Consider the following 8,098-nt stretch of genomic DNA (forward strand, 5'->3'; position numbering starts at 1 on the left):
ACTTTAACCATTATTTACCATTATCATAAAGTATAATGTGTCACGAAAAAACATTGTCAAAATCAATGGGATATGTTGGAGCATTAAAGAGTTATTACTACATAAAGTGACACATGTCAGATTTTGTAAATTTGGTTTGATCATTATTATTAAACACAATATATTTCCTGGTTTATTCTAATATTGAAAAGCCGAGTGCACCCCCACTAATACCCAGGAGAGATCGGGGTAGGAAATAATACAGGGAGTAACTCAGGATCAGTAATGTAATGTATGTCCACAGTGACTGCACCAGCAGAATAGTGAGTGCAGCTCTGGGGTATAATACAGGATGTAACTCAGGATCAGTAATGTATGTGCACAGTGACTGCACCAGCAGAATAGTGAGTGCAGCTCTGGGGTATAATACAGGATGTAACTCAGGATCAGTAATGTAATGTATGTGCACAGTGACTGCACCAGCAGAATAGTGAGTGCAGCTCTGAGGTATAATACAGGAGGTAACTCAGGTCAGTAATGTAATGTATGTACACAGTGACTGCACCAGCAGAATAGTGAGTGCAGCTCTGGGGTATAATACAGGATGTAACTCAGGATCAGTAATGTAATGTATGTACACAGTGACTGCACCAGCAGAATAGTGAGTGCAGCTCTGGAGTATAATACAGGATGTAACTCAGGATCAGTAATGTAATGTATGTGCACAGTGACTGCACCAGCAGAATAGTGAGTGCAGCTCTGAGGTATAATACAGGAGGTAACTCAGGTCAGTAATGTAATGTATGTACACATTGACTGCACCAGCAGAATAGTGAGTGCAGCTCTGGAATATAATACAGGATGGATGTAACTCAGGATCAGTAATGTAATGTATGTACACAGTGACTGCACCAGTAGAATAGTGAGTGCAGCTCTGGGGTATAATACAGGATGTAACTCAGGATCAGTAATGTAATGTATGTACACAGTGACTGCACCAGCAAAATAGTGAGTGCAGCTCTGGAATATAATACAGGAGGCAACTCAGGATCAGTAATGTAATGTATGTACACAGTGACTGCACCAGCAGAATAGTGAGTGCAGCTCTGGAGTATAATACAGGATGTAACTCAGGATCAGTAATGTAATGTATGTCCACAGTGACTGCACCAGCAGAATAGTGAGTGCAGCTCTGGAGTATAATACAGGATGTAACTCAGGATCAGTAATGTAATGTATGTACACAGTGACTGCACCAGTAGAATAGTGAGTGCAGCTCTGGGGTATAATACAGGATGTAACTCAGGATCAGTAATGTATGTGCACAGTGACTGCACCAGCAGAATAGTGAGTGCAGCTCTGAGGTATAATACAGGAGGTAACTCAGGTCAGTAATGTAATGTATGTACACAGTGACTGCACCAGCAGAATAGTGAGTGCAGCTCTGGAGTATAATACAGGATGTAACTCAGGATCAGTAATGTAATGTATGTACACAGTGAATGCACCAGCAAAATAGTGAGTGCAGCTCTGGAATATAATACAGGAGGCAACTCAGGATCAGTAATGTAATGTATGTACACAGTGACTACACCAGCAGAATAGTGAGTACAGCTCTGGAGGATAATACAGGATGTAACTCAAGATCAGTAATGTAATGTATGTACACAGTGACTGCAGCAGCAGAATAGTGAGTGCAGCTCTGAAGTATAATACAGAATGTAACTCAGGATCAGTAATGTAATGTATGTGCACAGTGACTGCACCAGCAGAATAGTGAGTGCAGCTCTGGAGTATAATACAGGATGTAACTCAGGATCAGTAATGTAATGTATGTGCACAGTGACTGCACCAGCAGAATAGTGAGTGCAACTCTGGGGTATAATACAGGATGTAACTCAGGATCAGTAGTGTAATGTATGTACACAGTGACTGCACCAGCAGAATAGTGAGTGCAGCTCTGTGGTATAATGCAGGATGTAAGTCAGGATCAGTAATGTAATGTATGCACACAGTGACTGCACCAGCAGAATAGTGAGTGCAGCTCTGGAGTGTAATACAGGATGTAACTCAGGATCAGTAATGTAATATATGTACACAGCAGTGACTGCACCAGCAGAATAGTGAGTGCAGCTCTGGGGTATAATACAGGATGTAACTCAGGATCAGTAATGTAATGTATGTACACAGTGACTGCACCAGCAGACTAGTGAGTGCAGCTCTGGGGTAAAATACAAGATGTAACTCAGGATCAGTAATGTAATGTGTGTACATAGAGACTGTACCAGCAGAATAGTGAGTGCAGCTCTGGAATATAATACAGGATGTAACTCAGGATCAGTAATGTAATGTAGCACACAGTGACTGTTGTGAATTCTGTGGCTGAATTCACTCCTGTGGTCACAAGTGGTACTGCAGCTTCTGAGCTTCCTCCCTCAGGTGTTCTGGTGAGCTCGTTAACTGCTTCATTACTTAACTCCGCCTGATGCTGCTATCCTTGCTCCTTGTCAATGTTTCAGTGTTGGATCTGAGCTTCTCCTGATTGTTCCTGTGACCTGCTGCTCTGTATAGCTAAGTGCTTTTTGCTTTTTTGTTGCTTTTTTTCTGTCCAGCTTGTCTTTTGTTTTGCTGGAAGCTCTGAGACGCAAAGGGTGTACCGCCGTGCCGTTAGTTCGGCACGGTGGGTTTTTTTTTGCCCCCTTTGCGTGGTTTTGCTTTAGGGTTTTTTGTAGACTGCAAAGTTCGCTTTACTGTCCTCGCTCTGTCCTAGAATATCGGGCCCCACTTTGCTGAATCTATTTCATCCCTACGTTTTGTCTTTTCATCTTACTCACAGTCATTATATGTGGGGGGCTGCCTATTCCTTTGGGGAATTTCTCTGGGGCAAGTCAGGCCTATTTTTCTATCTTCAGGCTAGCTAGTTTCTTAGGCTGTGCCGAGTTGCCTAGGTAGTTGTTAGGCGCAATCCACAGCCGCTTTTAGTTGTGTTTAGGATAGGATCAGGTGTGCAGTCTACAGAGTTTCCACGTCTCAGAGCTCGTTCTTGTATTTTTGGGTATTTGTCAGATCACTGTGTGCGTTCTGATCGCTAAGCACACTGTGTTTCTGGATTGCCTTCATAACACCTGTCATTAGCAAACATAACAAGTGACTGCACCAGCAGAATAGTGAGTGCAGCTCTGGAATATAATACAGGATGTAACTCAGGATCATTAATGTAATGTATGTGCACAGTGACTGCACCAGCAGAATAGTAAGTGCAGCTCTGGGGTATAACACAGGATGTAACTCAGGATCAGTAATGTAATGTATGTACACAGTGACTGCACCAGCAGAATAGTGAGTGCAGCTCTGGAGTATAATACAGGATGTAACTCAGGATCAGTAATGTAATGTATGCACAGTGACTGCACCAGCAGAATAGTGAGCGCAGCTCTGGAGTATAATACAGGAGGTAACTCAGGATCAGTAATGTAATGTATGTACACAGTGACTGCACCAGCAGAATAGTGAGTGCAGCTCTGGGGTATAATACATGATGTAACTCAGGATCAGTAATGTAATGTATGTACACAGTGACTGCACCAGCAGAATAGTCAGTGCAGCTCTGGAGTATAATACATGATGTAACTCAGGATCAGTAATGTAATGTGTGTACACAGTGACTGTACCAGCAGAATAGTGAGTGCAGCTCTGGAATATAATACAGGATGTAACTCAGGATCATTAATGTAATGTATGTGCACAGTGACTGCACCAGCAGAATAGTAAGTGCAGCTCTGGGGTATAACACAGGATGTAACTCAGGATCAGTAATGTAATGTATGTACACAGTGACTGCACCAGCAGAATAGTGAGTGCAGCTCTGGAGTATAATACAGGATGTAACTCAGGATCAGTAATGTAATGTATGCACAGTGACTGCACCAGCAGAATAGTGAGCGCAGCTCTGGAGTATAATACAGGATGTAACTCAGTATCAGTAATGTAATGTATGCACACAGTGACTGCACGAGCAGAATAGTGAGTGCAGCTCTGGGGTATAATACAGGATGTAACTCAGGATCAGAACAGGATATCCTATGTTTACGTCTACTATTATCTTAAAACAGAAAAATTTAAATATTCCCAATGCCATAATTTGTACCGCTTCAGTTTTGATCGTCTTGTAAAAGTTTATTCCTATTTAGGTGTGGCTATAGACACGCACATGAGATACATTGTTGCAACACACATCAAATTAAATATGATGGAATCCTAAAAATAAACCAGGAGATATGAAACAACATGTTTGGGCTTATAAATCGAATGAATACATTGTGAGAAAACATGACTTTGCACTCGCACCAATGTTAAGCCAGTTTCACACGTCCTGATATTTCCGGTACTGGAGATATCCCTGTCCGTGTGTCCAGGGGTGCTGCTATCATGAAGCAAGTTGAGTACTTTGCCTCAGGCGGCAGAGCATCCCTAAAGAATAAAAAAATTAAAAATTGTGATATTCTTACCTTCCGGCATCCCGAGCGGCCCCCGCAGCCTTCCCCATGATCGTCATGCTGCCAGCAACTCCCTTTCCCAGTGATGCATAGCGAAATGACCCGATGAGGTGGCGGTCTCGCGAGACCACTACGTCATCACAGGTCATTGTCTCGCTATGCATCACTGGGGTTTCACAGACATAAAGATTTTGCCTGTAAGCTAGAGCAAACCTGAGGTTGTCAGGAAGCTGTTTCTAGCTTGTTGTCAGAATAAATAAAGCTGAGGTTGTCAGATGTAATAAAATCTCAATTTTGTCAGATATCCCAAACTGAGAATCAAATGCCTATTTCAGAACAAGCTGCAATGAGTTTGTTGAGTGTAGTAGAGCTGAGGGCCATAGAAGTGACAGAGGGTGTCAGAAATAGCAGAATGGTATCAAGTAAAAAAAAAAAGGTTGTTAAATCTGCCAGAGCTGAGGATGTGAAATGTAAGATGTGAGGATTGTAGGCTGTAGAGCTGAAGGTGTAAAATGCAGCATATGTGAGACTGTCACCTGCAATGACCCCATAGTGCAGATCAAATCTTTACTGTTTTTTAAGGTGGCCAAATACCAGTGGCGTAACTAGAGTCTGATGGGCCCCAGTGCAAGATTGGGACAGAGCCCACCCCCATCCTGAATTATATGTATATATGTTCCTCATCCTGGTGTATATGTACCTCATCCTGGCCCCATCCTGGTATATATCCCCATCTGATATATGTCCACCGTTCCTCCATATAGTATAATGCACCCTCATAGGCCTCCATATAGTATAATGCACCTTAATAGTCCTCCATACAGTATAATGCATAGCCCATAGACCTCCATGTAGTATAATGCACCCCATTGTCCTCCATATGGTATAATGCACCCCATTGTCCTCCATATGGTATAATGCACCCCATTGTCCTCCATATGGTATAATGCACCCCATTGTCCTCCATATGGTATAATGCACCCCATTGTCCTCCATATGGTATAATACACCCCATAGTCCTACACCCCATAGTCCTCTATATAGTATAATGCACTCCCCAAAGTCCTCCATACAGTATATTGCACCCTCATAGGCCTCCATATAGTATAATGCACCATAATAGTCCTCCGTACAGTATAATGCATAGCCCATAGACCTCCATATTGTATAATGAACCATAAAAGTCCACCATACAGTATAATGCATAGCCCAAAGACCTCCATATAGTATAATGCACCCCATAGACCTCCATATAGTATAATGCACCCCATTGTCCTCCATATGATATAATGCACCCCATAGTGCTCCATATAGTATAATGCACCCACATGGTCCTCCATACGGTATAATACAGGGATTGTTGAACTATTTTCATTGTTAAGGCCCAGCTGTTGATTTCTGAAACTGAAACCTTGCAGTGAGTAGTATTCTTAAAATCCTTTGTTTTCAACTGCTTAAACCGAAATGTAACAAGTGTAAAGATCGATGTTTCAAATACATACACTTTTAAATAGGAATATATTTTACATGTGCATCAGGTTAGCGAGTACCTAAAGAGTAAATCAGATTTATTTGTACTGATTTTACTCCATTTCGGGGGCGCCGTTTTGCAGTCGGCCTCAGGCAGCAGGGAGGCTAGGTTCACCCCTGCGTGTGTCCGTTTGTCACATCCCTGTGGTGTCCTTGTATCCGTGTCCATGTACTGAAACAATTTGCTTCAATTTTAACCCTATGACTTTAAAAGCACACACGGATGGCACATGGACGCCATCCGTGTGCAGTACGTGTTTACACTGACCCATTGACTTGTATGGGTCCGTGAGACGGACATGTTAGCAGGTTTTGCACACGGACACAGGGTACGTGAAAACACGCTAACATGTGCATAGACCCATTCATTTGAATATGTCTACGTGTGACAGGGTCTCTAGTACCTGAGAAAACTGTCACCACACGTACCGGAGACACTGATGTGTGACACCGGCCTTATTCAGTGAGTCAGTGCTGATCTGTGAATGTTTCGTAAGCTCTTATCCAACTGAGAAAAAAAATCAGAGCATGCTGCAAGTGGATAGATAGATAGATAATAGATACTATAGATAATAGATATATAAATGATAGATAATAGATACATAGATGATAGATATGTAAATGATAGATAAATGATAGATAATAGATCTCATAATCCTATCCCCGATATAATCTGGGCCATGGCTAGCACTCATTGTCAGAGCTAGCTTTTGCTGCATGGCAGGAGGTTGCTGATAGTGGTTATTGGAGAAGACGTTTGGAGGAATTATCTGTGACTTTTGCTATTTTCTGAGTGTGTGATAATTCCCTTTCTTCTCCTACTTTTGTTTAACCCCCATCCTCCACTTTCCGATGTATTCCTCTGTTACATGTGTGAGTATATTTGTATGTTTGGTATCTTCCGTTATCCCGGTTTGTATTACCTTATTAGTCTGGTTGGTGTATTACGGTATACTACTACTCCCCTCTTCTCTGGGTGTGGGAAGGGTACCAACAAAGGGCGTATTCAGGAGTTAAGGCAAGGTACGTGGCCCCAGCGTCTTCACCATTAGAAGTAATTCGGGGAACAGGGTGAGTAGGGCGACCCTAGTGTTAGGGACAAGGAAGGAGCCCCTGGTCCCTGGACATCTGACAACAAAGTCACGACAGATAGAATAGAGCGTCCCTAGTTTGAGGGATCAGGTAGCCTAAGATGTAGCTCTGTCAATTTTTTATTGGATTGCACTCGTCCGATTCAAATGCTCGTGTGACTCCAGCCTAAAAGACATCATCTGACGACCTGCCCTTTCTAGCTGTTTTCCAGATCTGGTGCTAATGCAGCAAGTTGGTCGACAGCCTTAAGCCACATATCATGGTCCAACGAACCACGTGTGGCTCCAGAGCGAGACTTTGGGGATCTCTGCTCTAGGAGATATAGAACAAAAGCAATAGACGTGTTGGTACCTAAACTTCTGCAATAGGGGGCATCCCACAGCTTCAGGACTAGAAAAGACCATCAATGGAGGATAGGTCAGGTGGCAGGGAAGGGGGTCTATTCTGGTTCTGGATCGGTGGGGTTTTCAGATACCTTTGTCCATATTAGTTCCGAGCTTGTTAATCCCTGAGACTTGGCGAGTGTTTACGTCAGCTGATCCTCGGGTGAGGGAACTTGTGTTCTCTCATGTTTTTCCTAAGGAGTTTAATACATATACATAAGGAAAATTGAAGACAATAAAGTAATTAATATGTGAGGACATGAAGTAACGAGGAAGAAGAGTGACGACAATGTAACGTGTAGTCACTGCCAGGACTCTGGCACCCGGCTGGAAGGACCTGAAATATTAAGAAACTGTACATGATGTGTATTTATATTTAAGATGTGAGCCAATTGTGTCATGAATATTCCACTTGTCCACTTGTCTCACCTACAATACACAGTATTTACTAGTGCTGGCATAGATATCACTCAATGCAATGAATAAATGTAAAAAAATGTATATGTAAAATATCAGCTCTAGTGTCTGACAGTGCAGTGCAAAATAATCCATCATGCTGTGCGTACCCTCTAGGATGAGCCTTGGTGCACAAATAATTGCTTCTTGATCATATCTGAC

This window comes from Ranitomeya imitator, chromosome 10 (genome assembly GCF_032444005.1).
Source record: "Ranitomeya imitator isolate aRanImi1 chromosome 10, aRanImi1.pri, whole genome shotgun sequence".
NCBI lineage: Eukaryota > Metazoa > Chordata > Amphibia > Anura > Dendrobatidae > Ranitomeya > Ranitomeya imitator.